The sequence below is a fragment of the Capra hircus genome, chromosome 13 (genome assembly GCF_001704415.2).
Source record: "Capra hircus breed San Clemente chromosome 13, ASM170441v1, whole genome shotgun sequence".
Taxonomy (NCBI): Eukaryota; Metazoa; Chordata; class Mammalia; order Artiodactyla; family Bovidae; genus Capra; species Capra hircus.
The window spans coordinates 65,040,714-65,058,444 of NC_030820.1; positions in this window are offsets into that span (position 1 = coordinate 65,040,714).

Sequence of the window (17,731 nt, forward strand, 5' to 3'; positions counted from 1 at the left end):
CATTCCAATCCATGATCCCCATGATGCCCCTTTCTAGGGCACAGGAACCCTGTTTTTCAAAATAGTTTATTTATTTATTTGGCTGTGTCAAGCCTCAGTTGCGGCTCAGGGGATGGTCAGTTGCAGCAGGCAGGACCTTTAGTTACGGCATGTGAACTCTTAGATGCAGTATTTGGAATCTAGTCCCCTGACCAGGGATCAAACCTGGACCCCTTGCATTGGGAGCATGGAGTCTCAGTCGCTGGACCCCCAGGGAAGTCCCAGGAACCCCATTTAGTAGAGGTGGTACTGCATCAGACAGCTTGATGACTTGCTCAAGGTCACCCAGCTTGGAAGGAGCAGAGCTGGGATAGGAAGCCAGGTTTCCAGGCCCCACCACTCTTTCACACCTCCCCTTGCCCCTTACCCCCAACCAGAGATCAAGGCTGCACCTCCTCCAGGGTAGAAATTGGGGTTTTGAGGCTACTGGGAGCCTCCTGTTGGGTGGATTTGAACTTTATCTGCATGTGTGTGTGTGTGTGCCCATGCTCCATCCAGCAGGAAATTTGGGACAGGAGCAGCTTGGGTGTATGTCTGGGTCTCTTCTTTGCTGGGAAACCAGGCCAGAGCTGGGGGGCAGCGGGGGCGGGGGGAGGCCTAGCAGCGTTGCCCTGGCCCCGCCCTCTCCCTGGCACTTAGATGCCTGCCGGCAAGGGCAGTGGTGGACAGTGAGTGGCCGCTGGCCCATGGCTGCAGCTGCCACACATTGTCTCTGTCCGCTTCACATCTCTGCTTTTGACAGAGGACCCTCCAGCAGAACAGAGGTATCACCATGGAGGGAGCTGCCTGCCTGTTGTTCTGGCTGCTGTGGGCTTGGGGGGTGTCCTGTTCCCCTTGCAAGGGGCGTTCTGGCTTGAACCTGGGTGATGGGACCCTGGGTTTCCTGGGTCCCAGGTAAGTCAGGTCCCTCTCTAGTCCTGATCCACAGTTTTCCCATCTGGACGGTGGAAGTGGAGTGGGATGGATTCAGTGACTTTGAAGGCCCACAGGTCTGAATCTCTGCTCCCCACTTCACTTTCTGTGTATCTTCCACAACTAACTTCACTTCTCTGAACTTAAAAATGTCTGCATTCTTATCCTCATTTTAGTACTTACTTTGCAGGACTTCTGTGAGTAGAAGCAGGTAAAATTCTTGCAAGACCAGGCACAGAGCAGGCACGCAGTTAAAATCAGCCTCACAAAGTAATAACACATACGCCATCCAACAATGATAGCTAACATTCGTTGGGCCCCTCCATGCACCACGTAATTCATCTGCATTCACTCTTCACTGCAGACTTTCGAGGTCAATATGCTTATTGCCCCCATTTTACGTTGGAGAAACTGAGGCACAGAGAGGTAAAGACCATCCAGAGATCACACTGCTGGAAAGTGTGGAGCCTGACTGGCCATGGCTCCCTGCTTGTCCCTAAGTGCTAATCTTTCCTCTTGAATTCCCAAGCCCCAGCAGAGCCGGCTCCTGGAAGTGTTTGCCAAGGGGAACCCTGTCTTAGGAACACTGTTGGGGTTTCAGCACCATGGATAGAGCTCAGTGGCCACCAGGCGGAGGCTGAGGGCCTGAGGGTAGGAAACTGACTCTCATCTGTGCCTGGGACCCTGGATGGCAGGTGCTTTTTTAGGGGGATGGGACCCTCCACCTCATCCTCACCATCTAGGGATAGCAGGGCTCTGGATGAGCCAGCAAAGGCAAGCGTCCACCGCATCCCCTGGCACAATGAGTCTGCTGTACACGAGGCCCATCTTCCTGGAAGGGAAGGAGTCAGGGCACCACTTCCAAGTCCTGGAATCACCACATCCCCATCCTAAGCTGTAGGGTCACCATGGCAACAGGTGGCAGTTGCACACCTGAAGACATGGCCCCAGGAACCTCAGGCTGACTTGGCTTTGGGAAGCCCAGGGGCCCTGAGTTTGAAGGGGTCACCACTGACTCTGCTCTCACTCCAACCCACTGTATAGATGGGAAAACCAAGGCCCAAAGGAAGGAAAGCTGGATTCCTGGGATGTGCTAGTTAGAAAGTTCCCAGGGATCATCTGGCCCCACTGCCTCATTATATAGATGAGAAAACTGAGGCAAAGGGACCATCGTCAGGGAGGTCTGCAATAGGTCCCCCTGCAATTGTCTTCTGAAAGCATCGCTTCTTTTCCTCCCTTACATGTGCCATAATTTAAAAGTATGTGTTTTGTGTGTTTGGTGTCTCTTCTCTGCTGGCAGACAAACTGAGGTCAGGGCTGTTTGTTTATGGCCATATCCTGTGGCTGTTGCTCACTGTGGTGTTCACCATGGCATGGACTCCAGGGCCAGCTGCCCTGGGTTGAGATCCCAGCTCTGCAACTTACCAGCTGTGAGACCTCAGGCAGGTCATTTCTCCGTGAGCCTCAGTTTCTTCACCTGTGAGATGGGGAGAATGATGGTTGCTTTGCACATTTGCTCAGTTGGTAAGAAAACTGAGCCTTGCAGGCGGCAGGTGCCAGCCAGTGTCAGCTGTTGTCTTTGTTACTGGTTTGTGGGCATTTGATGTACATTGAATGAATGAGTGAAATCCACCTGCCAGGCCCATCATGAGGACTTTCCTTGAGGGCATCACGGGCAGCTGCCTCCTGATTCTATGGCGTTTCTCATTCCTCATCTGCCTTGTCAGAAGACCTTGAAATTTACCACATACTGAAATCCCTTGGAGAAACTTGACACTGCAGATTGCTGGCCCCATCAAGACCCCTGGGACCCAACTCTCTAGAGGCAGTGTCCAGGGTCCAGTATCGTGAGCACCCTGTCCTTGTCATCAGTGGTGGGAGGCTGTTGTGGCTGCCTTGAGGGGTTCAGTGATGAACTGCCTGGCAAGCATGGGGCTGTTGGGCTGCTAAGGAAATCCTGTTCAACTGCAACAGGACCTGAGGCCTCGTTCCACAGAAGTCTGGACAAGGTGCTGATCTCAGGGGAGGGAAGGGTAAACCCTAGAGAGAAGCTATCAGGGAAGGCCTCCTGGAGGCAGTGGTGTGTCCATTGGGCCTTGAAGAGTGGGGAGGATGTTCCCTAGCTGAGATTGGCAGATGGTATCGAGGATGGGGGAGTAGCACACACAAAGTGGTGGGGGCAGGAAAGACAGGTTGTGCCTGGTGTGTGGCGTGGGATGAGCTAGTAGATGATACAGTCAGAGAAGTGGGTGGGGTTTATGTGAATCGTCAAGAACCTCGAGTGCTACCTCCTATACAAGTCCCTTACCTTTCTCTTGTTTTCCTTCCTTCCATCACTACAAAATCTTAGGACCCATTTATTCCACCTCTGATCCCAATTAGTCCCCTCCCAAGCCCCAGTTCTTCCCCATCCCCTCTCTCCTCTTTCTCATCCATATCCTGACCTTGAAATCAGTTCCCTATGAAATGATATCTATTCCCTATGAAATGTATCCATGCTGAAGTCACAGAAGCTGAAAAAGGTTGATGACATTGGGGATGGGGGTCCCGGTGGTGAGGAGGTATGTCTTTCTACAGTTGTTGTTTAGTCCCTCAGTTGTGTCCGACTCTGCGACCCCCTGGCTGCAGCACGCCAGGCTTCCCTGTCCTTCACCATCTCCTGGAACTTGCTCAAACTCAGGTCCATTGAGTCAGTGATGCTATCCAACCATCTCGTCTTTTGTTGTCCCCTTCTCCTCCTGCCTTCAATCTTTTCCAGCATCAGGGTCTTTTCTAATGAGTCAGCTCTTCGCATCATGTGGCCAAAGTATTGGAGCTTCAGCTTTAGCATCAGTCCTTCCAATGAATATTCAGGATTTATTTCCTTTAGGATTGACTGGTTTGATCTCCTTGCAGCCCAATGGACTCCCAAGAGTCTTCTCCAACACCACAATTCAGAAGCATCAACTCTTTGGCGCTCAGCCTTCTTTATGGTCCAACACTCACAGTACCTTGTTACAGTACCTTAGCACAAAGCAGGGACTCCAGTGGTAAGAACTCAGACATGATAGAAGGACAGAGAGGAGGCCAGCATGACTGAAGTACCTTTTCATGGGTCATTATGCAGATAAGAAGTGATGAACATAAAGTACCCAGCACTCATCCTGGCACATAGTAGGTGTTCAGTGATTGATGTGCCCATGTCATGATTTTCCCAGGTCATTTCTGGAGTAACTATTAACAGCTTCCCTTTCCATAAGTTCCTGGAAAATGTATGGTCATTGCATCTGTAAGCAGGAGCTATTTCTTGGGAAGCTTGATTCCCTAAGGTGTTTCTGGGAGAGCAGCAGCGCCAGCCTGTTCCGTGTCCCCAGGAGATGGGCCACCTTCCTCATATCAACATTCTCCCCCATCTCAGCCCCCACTTCCCTGCCCTACTGGGCACAGCGATGCTTGTGCCAGCCCCTCACCCCCAAGCGAACAGAGTGCCAGCATCTCACAGTTGGCACACTTTCAGCATGAGAGTCCTAGGTGGCTTCGTGATTTCCCCAGATGTGTCTCTGAAGGAGGTGCCTGGGAACAGGAAAGTGATCCACGCAGGGAGGCAGGAGGTTGGCATGTGCCCAGCGTCTGTCCCCCTTGCTCAACTTGACCTTGGGCCTGGCTAGTTCCTTCCCACTCTTGGCACCAGTTTCTTCGGTGCTGGAGCGACAGTCCCCCTGTGGATGTGGAAGCACAAATGAAGTAGAGGATGAGTTTCTCAGGGTTTGGAGCCCTGAGCTATACATGGGTTGTGTTGAGGACAGTCCCTCCTGGACAAGGCAGTGGGGTGGCCTCCTGTGATCTCATCCATCATCCTGGCGCTGGGGACAGTCTTTCCTTGTGCCAGTACCTGCCCCATCCTGACGCTTCTGAGACTCAGAATTCAACCTCTTTAGATTCCTGGACTGGGGACTTCTTTGGTGGTCTAGTGGTTAAGCCTCCATGCTTCCAGTTCAGGGGGTGCACGTTTGATTCCTGGTCAGGGAACTAAGAGCTACATGGCCCAGCCAGAATAAATAAAGGAGAAATATTTGAAAAAATACAGTACATTTTTAAAAAAGTATTAAATAGCTGGATTGGCAGGTGCTTGACAAAAATGTGTGCCTCATTTTCCTGGCCTGTAAAATGGACCTGATGTTACTCACCTGTTATTTCTGATGACTGGCAAGGGGCTTGCCAGCTCACAGCACCAGCAGGAGTGGCTGGTGATATCCCTTCATTCCCACAAGTGTCAGCACAGACCTCTGCATACAGTAGGTGATGACTCTGTGCCCTGGCCGCAGACAGCAGGGAGGTGATGTGTGTTGAGGGTTCCATCTCCCCTTTGCCGAGGCCAGAAAGGGCTGCAGTCACTGACACCTGACTCCTCCTACTTTGCTGCTCCCAAAGGCTGGTCATGAGGTTGGGAGGGGCACTGTTCCTCCCACCAGGAAGACCTCATCCTGCTATTACCTGGCAGCACCATGAGCCCCTAACTCAGGAACCCTGAGGACCTGGGAGTTTGGATGCCAGGCCAGGGCAGCTAGCATTGGCGGTGGGGATCTGTGGGCCCAACAGATGTAAATTTTAATCCCAACTCTAATGCATGCTGGCCATCTGACCTCAGACAGGTACTTTCACCTCTCCGAGCCTACAGTTCCCTCAGTAAAATGGGGATAATAGAAAAGAGTTCTCAGAGTTAGGGGGACCTGATTACGTGGCACAGAGGAGCGAGTAGCACCTGCTGCCGCTGGCATCACCCTTAGCCTTGTGCCAGCTCTGCCAGTTGGCAGGATCCGGCGTGTCGTTGTAACGATGCTATAAATGGCAGAAACCCTACAAGACAGGAGGGCAGGTGGTAGGTCTCACTCTGTCATTTGCTCTGTAAATATTTATTAAGCGCCTTCTATGTTCCAGGCATGAGACTGGGGGTTCCGCATACATCTGCAGGAAAAAGAGATACTGTCTTTCCTCCTGGGCTTACTTTAGGGATGGGACTCATTGAACCAACCAGTAGATATGAGTACTGCAGTCTGGGTGGCGACGCATTCTGTAAAGCAGGACGAAGGGACAGAGTGAGAGTAGTGGTGGACTGCGGGGTCCAGGTCTAGGATGGTCTCTCTGAGGAGGTGACGTTTGGACAGACTTAAAGGAAGTGAGGGAGGGTGGGAGCCATGTGTGGATATCCAAGGAGGAGTGCTTCTGGTGGTGGAAACAGCCAGCGCAAAGGGCCTGGGGTGGGTACAGATTGTGGCAGGAAAGCTGGGAGGTCAGTACAGGGGGAGCAGAGGGTTCTTGATAGGAGAGTGGTAGGAGGTGAGGGCTCCTGGAGGTCAGGTGTTTGGCCCTGGAAGCCAAGGCAAGGCCTTGGTCTTTTTGTTCCTGGTGAGACAGAGCCCCTGTCTCTGGCTTTGAGCAGAGACTTGCCTTTTAACAGGATCCTCCGGCTACTGCGTGGAGACCAGGCTGAAGGGATCAAGAGTGGAGGCAGGGAGGCCCTGGGGAGGCTACAGCTCTGACCCAGGAGAGAGATGATGGTGGCCGGGACCAGGCGGCAGAGGTGGAGGTGGTGAGGGGTGGCTGGATTCTGGAGATGTTTTGGAGGTGGGGACGGGAGGGGCACTGACGGATTGAATGTGGGGAGGGAGAGAAGAGGAGGGGGAGGGACAGAGAGAAAGATGGTGTTAAAAAGCCTCAAAGCTGTATGAGATTACCCGTGTGGGCAGAAGGCGGACTGAGCTATGGTCGCTTTGGGGAGCAACGCTTGAGTGAATGGAAATGTGTCTGGTGAACTGAAAATTAGGTTGCAGGTCTGAGTTATAACACAAAGATGTAAAGAAGAATAAAATCTTTTCTGTCATGAAAACTATTGGAAAGGGCCACAGGAATGAGCTGGGTGGTCAGGAAGCCCAGGTTCATGCTGCCATCCCTCCCCCTCCCCACCCCCACCTTGTCTGCTGTGTGACCTTGCTTAGGCACCTACCCTCTCTGGGCCTCTGATTCCTTTTGGAAGGTCTGGACTCCCTGACTAGGGAGTCATCCTTCAGGAATCTCCCGTGGAGGCTCTGGGGCGGCCTTGGCGGCCGTGAGACTCCAGGGGGCTGCAGGTGTGGAAACAGGGAGGAGGGGTGGGCAGGGGAGCTAAGGGTGGGGAGAAAGCTAGCCTGGAGAGCTGCTTCCCTGGAGGGGGCTTGCAGACAGGGAGGCCCCAGCTGAGAATGAGGAGAGACTCATGCAGAGCTGTGACAAGTCCTGCTGGGATGACTGAGAAGGGGCAGCTCCCGAGAGAGGCAAGAAGGCCTCAGGCTGGGCCTTTGTCCCAGCGAAGTGCTGAGGCAGCGTGTGGCCAGGCTTGGCTGGATTCCCCAGGTGCAGAGCCTCCCGGGCCAGGCCTGAGACAGGAGGCCATTTCTGCTCCCCTCAGCCCCCTCTCCCCGCCCCTTGGCCTTTCCCTGCTACTGACCTTCCCAGGGGCATTTTTTGTTTTCACCATAAAGGACAGAGGTATCTCCAGTAAGCACCTGGTCCAGAACCAGCAGGTGACAGCCACAAGGGGTCTAAGAGCTCACTGTACAGCCGAGGAGTCACCCTGACCCCAGGAGCTGGGGCAGAGCTGAGGTTTCACCACTTGCCCTTTCGAACTCTGTCCTCCCCTCCCCACCCCTCCTGCCCTTCTCTTTTGTTTTCCCCACCCTTTGTCAAGGGTCAGTGGGGAGCAGGGAGCAGGCTCCTGAGGCAGGTTGACCTAGGTACCAAACTCGCTTCTGCTACTCGCTGTGTGACCTTCGTTGAGCCACCCAACCTCTCTGAGTCTCTTTCTCCTTGTCAGCCAGAGGGGAGATAATGATGACAATCTATCAGAGCCGTGGGGAGGAGCCAGTGGAACACTATGAGCAAGTGATTGACAGTCGCTCAGGTGTGTCCAACTCTGCAACCCCATTGACTGTAGCCTGCCAGGCTTCTCTGTCCGTGAAGTTTTCCAGGCAAGAATACTGGAGTGTTTCCATTCTCTTCTCCATGGGATCTTCCCGACAAATTCTTTACTGTCTGAACTACCAGGTGAACACTGTAGAACTGGAAAAATAGGAGGCTGACAGGTGCCAGCCTCCAGCACCCTGGGCTGATGGGCATCTGGGTTATCTGGTGGGAAGTCATGCCTAGACCTAAAGTGAAGGTAGTGCCGAGCAAGTTCTCCCACTTGACTTTTTTTTCCCCCGACCTGATGTATTCATTTATTTGGCCAATGCACAGCTTGGCTTTTGGGGTCTTAGTTTCCCTGACCAGGGATTGAACCCCAGACACGGCAATGGAAGCCCCAAGTCCTAACCGCTGAACTGCCAGGGAACCCCTGCCCACTTGACATATCACACAAAGCACTCCCAGAATTTGGGAGTGGGCTAAGGACCCTGTGGGGGAGTCAGGAGAAAAGGCCAGAACAACAGTGCCTCGGGGACCAAGAGCTGTCCTCTGCCCCATTCAATGCCGCCTCCTCCACGCCCACCTGGCCACACTTGAGATGCAACCACACCGTCTGTGGACAGTGGCCCGGGGCAGGTGGGGTGCCAACCGTGGAAGGGGCCGCCTCTCTCCAGTGTGAGCAGCTGGGTGGCTCACTGGGGTATGGTGGCGCCGGTGACAGGCAGGCGGCCCCATTGCAGCAGCCTGTCAGGGCTCAGAGTGGCTGCAGCCCCCCATCCCCCACAGTCTCCTCCTCCCCGTCCTCTCCTACACCGAGAGTGTAGACCACGCCCACTGCTTGCCTTTGCTTTCTGCCCAGCCCCTAGCCTCCCTGCTTCCATCCCCAGCTGAGTTTCTCAACAGTGTTGACTTCGCTCACTGACCTCTGGTATCCCTCACCCCCTGCAGCCTGGATTGCCTCTCATCTTCCCATGGCCATCCTTCTCACCAAGGCCACTGGGACCCCCAGTGGTTCACCAGGTGGCCGCATCTCAGTCCTCAGCCCCCAGGCTCTGGCCATCGGCACACGCCGGCAGCACCTCTGATAGCACCTCTGATAGCTGCCCTGGCTGCTGCCTCTCGAGCTTTTGCCGGTTTCCCTTCCTCTGCTGGTCCGCTAAATATTTCTGCTTCTCAGGGCTCTGTGCTGTCCGCCTTCTGTCCTCAGGCCACACTCCCTCATGGGGACTCATCGGCTGCCCCCACTTCAGTGTCCTCCTGAACACCCACCATCCCCTGATCTCCAGCTCCATCCTGACCTTTCCTTGGAGCTCTCCTGAATGGACTCCCGGAGTCCCAGAAGCACCTCCTGCTCAGCGCGTCCAGGGGCACCTTGGCGTTTGTCCTCCAGCCTACCCTTGCCTCCCCGTCCTGATTAGTGACCAGCACCACTGGTCACGTGGACGCTGGTAGCCATAGTATCCCCTTTGCCCCCATCAGCCTTTTTCAAAAACAGCTTTATTGAGGCATAATTTACATACCCTAGAGTTTAGTTATCTTATGAATTTTGGTGAGATTTAGTAAGTTCATAGGGTGCAATCATTACCACAATCCCAAACTTTCCTTGTGTACACTTGCAGTCATTCCCACTCCCATCCCTTACCCTAGGCAACCGCTGATCTGCTTTCTAGTTTTTACCTTTTCTGGAACGTTCCTATGAATGGAAATATACAATATGTGGTCTTTGCATCTAGCTTTTCGCTTCCTCCAATTAGCATGTTTGTCTGTTGATGTTTTAAACTGGGGTAGAGTTGCTCTACAGTATTGTACAGCAAAGTGAATTAGCTATGTGTTTACCTATCCCCAGCCCCGTCTTGAACCTCCCTCCCGCCCCTCCATCCCACCCTCCTAGGTCACCGCAGAACAGCAAGCTGGACTCCTGTGCTATAGAGCGGGTTCCCAGCAGCTATCTGTTTTACGCATGGCACTGCACATATGTCAATCCCGATCTCTCACTCGATCTCACCCACCCCCTCCCGGGCCCATACGTCCATTCTCTCTACATCTGCGTCTCTATTCCTGCCCTGCAAACAGGTTCATCTGTACCATTTTTCTAGGTCCCACATATAGGCGTTAATATACAGTATTGGGTTTTAGACCTAGAACCTGTCATACAGCGTGAAATAAGTCAGAAAGCATATTCTTTATGCTCATTTACATTGTGGCACAGATCAGTACTTCATTCCTTTTTAGTTCTGAGTAGTATTCCATCTTATGGACATATGACATTTTGTTTATCTGTTCACTACTTGGTGGAAATTTGGATTTGGGGCTATTATGAATGATGCTGCTATGAATATTCATTTTATAGGGACACATACTTTTGCTTTTCTTGCATTGCTGTCTTTTTTCCACCATCGTACAAGGCCCTGATTTTCACTGGGAAGCCATGTAGTTGCTTGGAAACTCTCTACCTCCACAACCCAGGGATAGAGCACGTGACCCAGACTAAGCTAATCTGTGTGCACAGATTAGAATAGGGGCTCAAGAAATGTCTGTTTGTGGGGCACAGTGTCCCCTGCCTTCTGCTCCAAAGCTACAGTGAGGAATCAGAGGGGCTCCAGACTAGATGAGGCTTTGAAGGAGAGATCACCTGGGTTCAGTGTTAACAGGGGAAGATGGAAGGCTTGGAACTGCCTGGGTCCTCCAGGCCGGAGCACCTTCAGGAAGTGCAGAGAAATGCCTCCCAGTATTCAGAAAAGGGAAAAGTAGGGCAGGCAAAAGGGGCCACGGTGGCGGGCCCTAGAGACTACAGAAGAGAACTGAAAGGGTTATGAGGAAATGACATTAAAATGAAGATCTTCCCTGGCCTCCAAAAGTCAGGGGACCAAGAGGAGACCAGGTAGCCAGTGAGGGGCCCCTGGGTCCCATCAGAGTTGCCAGAAAGTTTAGGGACTTATGAGACTGGCCCTTTGGAGGATTTAGGGAACATTTGATCTCCCCATCCTGGATGGAAAACCTGCTTGGCACCAGCTGGCTGGATCCTGGGTGAACCTTCCCCAAGAAGCTGCTATGAAGGTTTCAGGGAAGCTCTGGCCTTAAATGCTGTGGGGTCTTGGCCTCCACGTGGCAGGGCATAGGGCTGGGGCCCAGCTCAGGTTTCCTTCCAGAAACAGGTGCTGATGTGAATCTAGGGCACAGAAAACCAGAAACCAGGCCAGGCCTGAACTCCCTCATGGGACCAAAGTCAGGAGCAGATGAGACTGTGGATGTGAATATGCCTTGCAAACTGTGAGGGGCTGTCACACCCTGTTGGTGTCTCTCCTCTGTGCAGCCTTCTCAGAGACTCTCCCAGCTGAGTGAGTCACCCTGTCCTCCCCAGACTGTATATAAACCTCACTCTTGGAGCCATTTCCCTCAGTCACAGACCCTAAGGAAGGACATGTCCCTTCCCGCCAGACTGAGCTTCTTGGGGGCGGGGACAAGCGCATCATTCTTCCGCGTCTGGCTCAGTGCCTGACCCAGAGCAGGAATTTGGCAAGGAGTTCTTGAATGTCCTTGACTTGTAGAGAAGCAGGTAACATGAGGGTGCTGGGTAGCCTCTGCTTGTGAAAACAGGGACCGGCTGGTACGTGGTAGAAGTCTTTCCAGTGAAACGTCAAAATGCTTTATCAGTTGTGGCTCCAGCAGTGTGACTGGCCAGAAATGCAGCGTCGAGGTTGAGGATGCTAAACGCCGTCTGGTCTTGTGCTGTTCAGTAGGGTAGCCCCGAAGCACCTGGGGCCATTTCAATTTAAATTTCATTTAAAATTCAGTTCTTTAGTTGCACTCGTCACATTTTGGGCTTTCAGTAGCTGCATGTGGCCCATGGCCTCTATTGGACAGTGCAGGGGAGAGCATTCCCATCACTGCAGAGAATTCTCTTGGACAGCATTCATCAATGCCTAGAAATTGCACATCCATGTGTTATCTTGGGCCCTGATCATTTCAAGGGGCTTCCAAGATTTCCCTTGAATTGCAAGATCAACCCAGTCAGTTCTAAAGGAAATTGACCCTGAATATTCATTGGAAGGACTGATGCTGAAGCTGAAGCTCCAATACTTTGGCCACCTGATACAAAGAACCAGCTCATTGGAAAAGACCCTGATGCTGGGAAAGATTGAGGGCAGGAGGAGAAGGAGGAGACAGAGGATGAAATGGTTAGATGGCATCACCAATTCAATGGACCTGAGTTTGAGCAAGCTCTGGGAGATGGTGAAGGACAGTGAAGCCTGGCATGCTGCAGTCCATGGGGTCACAAAGAGCCAGACACAACTGAACAACAACTGAGATTTCTGGGAGGGGGCTCTGGAGCCTGACTGACTTGAGTTTGGATTCCTGCTCAGCCTGAAGCAAAGGAATTTCCGCTGCCTCCTCTCTGAGACTCAGTGTCCTCATCTGTAGAATGGGTGACTGAATGCCTGCACAGAGCCATGAGGGTTGGAGTTGGAAACTTGTAAAGGGCTTCTCAGTGCCCTGTGCAAGAGCCAGATAACAGGATGCATGTGTCCAGAGCAGGAGTCTCCTGGACCCTTGTAGGTTGGAGCTTACTGCCCCGGGGCAAGGCATGCTGGAGTTTCTCCAGACACTGGGGCCCGATCAGGGGCAATGGTTTGTGGGCGTACCCAGCTGGGGACAGTTGGTAGGAGAGGATGAGCCTGGAGCTGGTGGGGCTGAGGCTGAGCTGGGACAAGGAAGCTCACTTCCAAGCCTCTACGCACTGAGGAGGGGGCTTTGCAGTCCGAGTTAGCTTGCAGTTCCTCTGTGTAAAACTCTCCACTGTCCACTAGCTGACTGGAGGATAGTAATTAATAATAATATGAACATACTATTCCTTGGACTGCAAGGAGATCAAACCAGTCAATCCTAAAGGAAATCAGTCCTGAATATTCATTGGAAGGACTGATGCTGAAGCTAAAACTCCAGTACTTTGGCCACTGATGGGAAAAACTGACTCATTGGAAAGGACTCTGATGCTGGGGAAGATTGAAGGCAGGAGGAGAAGGGGACGACAGAGGTTGGATGGCATCACCGACTCGATGGATGTGAGTTTGAGCAAGCTCTGGGAGTTGTTGATGGACAGGGAAGTCTGGCATGCTGCAGTCCCTGGGGTCACAGACACAACTTGAGTGACTGAACTGAACTGAACACACTAGCAGCTGTATTTACAGAGAATTTTCTGTATATCAGGCTCTGTGCTAAGTATATGGACATAGCACATAGTATGAGGGACATACTATGCAGATGCTTTAACTCATTTCCTGTTCACATCTCTTTATAATAGGCATGTTGTTCTTACCATTTTACAGATGGGGAACATTGAGGACATTTGTTCTAAGCCACACAGTTATGAGGTGGTGGAGCAGGATACTGACCCCAGGCTCCAGAATATATGCTTTGAATAAAGCACAGATTCCCCTGGGCATCCCTGGTGGCTCAGACAGTAAAGAATCTGCCTGCAGTGCAGGAAACCAGCGTTCAATTTCTGGGTCGGGAAGATCTCCTGGGGAAGGGAATGGCTACCCACTCCAACAGACTCCTAACCTGGTCTGGAAAGTCCCTGCAGAGCTGGCCTCAGTGAGTCTTTCTGCCTTCACTTTGGGTCACTCCCCACCTATCTGGTCCAGTTCCTCAGACACCCCAGATGTCTCCTTCCTATGCCTGTGGCCTTGTTCATCCCCTTCTCTCCTTAACGCTCCACAGAGTCCTGTTCATCCTTTGGGACCCAGTTCTAGAGTGAGCGCATTGAGGCCAAGGACAGGGCCTAAGTCCTTTCTGTATCACAATGTCTGGCACGTAGCTTGGAGCATTGGAGGTCTTGGTAAATTATGGGTGGTGGATTGCAGGGTAGATGAGTGAGTGGATGGAAGGATGGGTGAGTGGATGGAAGGATGGGTGACGTCGATGGATGGTGAGTCAACGGGAGAGTAGAAGTTGGTGGAGGTTGGGAACCTGGATGGGTGGATAGACAGGTGGCTTGTGCTCAAATGCCCGTGGCTGCTGCACTGAGTGCAGGGGAGTGGCGTAGAGAGCATCAGTGATTTGAAGACATTTCAGGACAGAATCAGCAGAGCTTGCACAGAGAGCTGAGGGGCAGGGAAGGGTCCAGAACAATGGCCAGGTTTCTAGCTTTTGGAGACTTGGGAGGATCATGGTGTTTTCAGGGAGGAGCAGGTTTAGGGTAGAAGCTGCCACAGTTGCTCCAGGCTGGGCTGGAGAGAGAAGTTTCACGTGTGGGAGCCTGAAAGGCCCATGAAAGAAAGGCCTGGGAAGCAGCTGGGGAGATGAGCCTTGGTCAAGTTCAGGGGCGAGGGCGGGCCTCACCGAGACTCGAGAGATCATATGGATTCAGGACTGAGGGCTGGAGGACAAGCCGACAGGGGAGGTGGAGGAACCATGGCCCCTGAGGGAGAGGAGCAGCCAGGAGGGACACTGAAAGAGACGGGAGGGCCCTGCCATATTGCAAACCTCCATCAACCATTATAGGAGGTGTGCTGTTGGGACCCAATGCCAAGGGGGCGCAGGCAGGAGACTCCACGCTGGAAATGGTCCATGAAGGGTGATGAGGTTTTGACCAGTCTGATGAGGGTTACCCTGAGCAGGGAAACTGCATAGTCCAAGGCAGGAAGCGAAAATAGGTTATGCCCGTGACAGCCAGTCAGCTGCAAATAGGAGGCTCAACACCCTTTCTCTGCCCAGATAGCACACTGGGGTCACAGGCTCCAGGGTCTGGGAGGACTCTGGGGTAATCTGGGCGCTGTGCTACTTGGGACAAGTCACCTCCCCTCTCTGGGCCTCAGTCACCTTATCTGGAAACCGGAATCAACACCACCAACCTGGTTTGCTGAGAGGAGTAAATGAGATGTGGGAGTGTGAGAAGCCCCCAGTTGCATGGGGAAACTCTATAAATGCTATTTTTAAAAACTGTCTTTTCATTTCAATTTCACAAATATTTATGGAGCTAAAAGGTTCTGTGTAAATTAAATTTTCGTACGACAAATACTATTTTAGCTAGGCCTGGGGTGGCAAGATTGGGGAGGTTATCCTTTATTTGAAGAGCCCTGAGTTGGATTCTTTTGAAAAGCCCTTGCTCGTGAAGTGAAAGTCACTCAGTCGTGTCCGACTCTTTGCGACCCCGTGAATTATACAGTCCTTGGAATTCTCCACGCCAGAATACTGGAGTGGGTAGCCTTTTCCTTCTCCAGGGGATCTTCCCAACCCAGGGATTGAACCCAGGTCTCCCGCACTGTAGGCAGATTCTTTCACAGCTGAGCCACAAGGGAACCCGGAGCCCCTGCTTGGTTTTTTGTTTTTTGTTTTTTGTTTTTTTTTTTGAGTCAACAAGGATTTTGACTTTCTAGGCTCACAGAGGGAAGTTTTCATTTGTTCCTCTTGTGTTTTGAAAAGATTGTCCCAACTGATATAAGGTGACGGACCGAGGGAGACAGCAAGCAGGGCACTCACGGAGGGGGCTAGTGCCATGGTCTGAATGAGGGATCATGGTGACCCAGACAGGGGGTGACTCTGGGCATAAAGGGACTTCCCTGGTGGCTCAGCTGGTGAAGATTCCGCCCGCACTGTGGGAGACCCGGGTTCGATCCCTGGGTTGGGAAGATCCCCTGGAGAAGGGAAAGGTTACCCACTCCAGTGTTCTGGCCTGGAGAATTCCATGGACTGTATAGTCCATGGGGTCACAAAGAGTCGGACACGACTGAGCGGCTTTCACTTTCACTGGGCATAAAGGGAAGGGAATGTGACAGACAGTGCAAGAGGAGGAGGGTATACAGGAACTCCCTGGCGTCTTGCTTATCAAAGGGGGTGAGCTGGTTCCAAGTACCTGGTTAGATGATGCTGTCAGAGGGCAGGGTCTCTGCAGAAGAGACCCTGACATGTGACGTGTGAGGTGTCCACAGGGCAGCGGGCAGAGCTGCCAGTGGGAATTTGGTTCTGCAGACCTGGCACTCCATGAGACAGGCTGGGCTGGAGAGAGAAGTAAATGTCTGTGATAGGGAAGGAGGGGGAACCCAGAGCTCATGACAATTAGCTAATAAATATTTATTTGGCACCAAAAACATTTGTTGAGTGATGTCTTCCCTGAGCACCTCCGAGCACGGGTGCTGTGGCAGGCACTGGGGACCTGGCAATAAGCTGCGTAGACCTAACTCTCAGCCTCACGGGGCTGACATTTTAGTGGGAGGAGCAGGGTGTAATTGGGATAAATTACTTATTTGCATATCCTGTTATAAAGTGATACGTGCCTAGGAGAACAATAAGGCATGGAGGGACTGGGAATGTTAGGTGGAGTGGCTGGGTAGCCATCAATGCTGTGCTCACTGAATTCATTTAAACCTCACAACTTTATGAGGAAGGTGCTGTAATTATTCTCATTTTAGGAATAAGCAACTGAGTCACAGAGATGTTAAGAAACTTGCCTACAGTCACTCAACTGTATAACTGGCAGAACCTGGATTTTTACTTTAAGTCCATGCTCTTCTGTCAAGAGTCTTAACTATTGAGGGAATTCCCTGAATGTCCAGGGGTTAGGACTCCATGCTTCCATTGCGGGGGGCACAGGTTCAATCCCTGGTGAGGGAACTAAGATCCCACAAGTCACATAGCATGGCCAAAAACAAACAAACAAAAAGAGTCTTAACTGTTGTGCTGAACTGCCTCTCATTGACAAGGTCAGGTCTCAGCGAAGGGCTAAAGGAAGTGAGGGGACAGGCTCATGGACATCTAGGTGACAGACTTTCCAGGCAGAGAAGAGCAAGTGCAAAGGGCCTGAGGCCGAAGCGTGCCGCAGAGGACAGAGTAGCTAGGCAGAGGGAGTGGGCCGAGTGTAAAGGGGAGATTCAGATGTGGGTGGGGGGCACACGTGGCATCTGCAGGGCTGTCAGCTTTTGCTGGAGATTAAGTGAGGCCATGGAGGGTCTAGGGCAGAGGAGGGGCAGGCTCTGGCTTGGGTTCCAGCCCGATTCCTCTGGCTTTTGTGTCAGGAGCCAGAGCAGAAGCAAGAGACGAGAGGATGTGACTGATCGGGTAGGAAGTGATGGTGGCTGAGCCCACAGCACTGGAACGCAGGGGGCGCCCCTGCCTCTTGCTCCGTCGTGCAGGTGGCTTCAGCAGGAGTGGCTGAGGGCTTCGATGTGGGAGCATGAGGGAAGGACAGGCATCGAGGCTGACTCCAGGGGCTGAGCCCGAGTGGCTGGAGGGAGGGGGTTCCACTGATTGTGATGGGGCGGCTGTGCTGAAGCTGCTTTATGAAGTACCTTTCATGTCCATTAGCCCTGTTAATGACTTGGCTGCTCTCTGTGGTGGATGTTGAAACTCTCGGAGGTTACTTGGAGGTTTGCTCAGGATCACTCAGCCAGAATGAGGTGAAGCCAGGACCAGAAACCAAGTGTGCATTGAAATTTTGATCCATTCGTCCAATCAGGAAACATTTCTGGAGCACCTTCTGTGTGCCAGGCTCTGTGCTAAGCGTTGACAGTGATGGCCAGTGATGATGGTCCTGCCCTCAAGGAGCTCCCAGTCTGATGGAGGAAGCAGTGTCAACCAATGACCATAGTTATGACTTCCTCACATCAGCATGATAAGTGGCGAGAAACTGAGGGAGTCCTAGGAACTCAGAGAGGGCTTCCTGGAAGAGGTGAATGTCAAATGCAAAGGCCTTTGGGATGGAGGGTTCTGTGTTGAGGAATTCTTAGAAAAATGCTCCCTGATTTCCCAGGCCATAGTGGAAAAACCCCCAAGGGAACCCCTGCCTCCCAGAGGACAGCTGTCCATTGGGAAGTCACAGAACCTTTCTTTTAGTTTGGTTTGTTCTAGCAGCTTTATTGAGAGA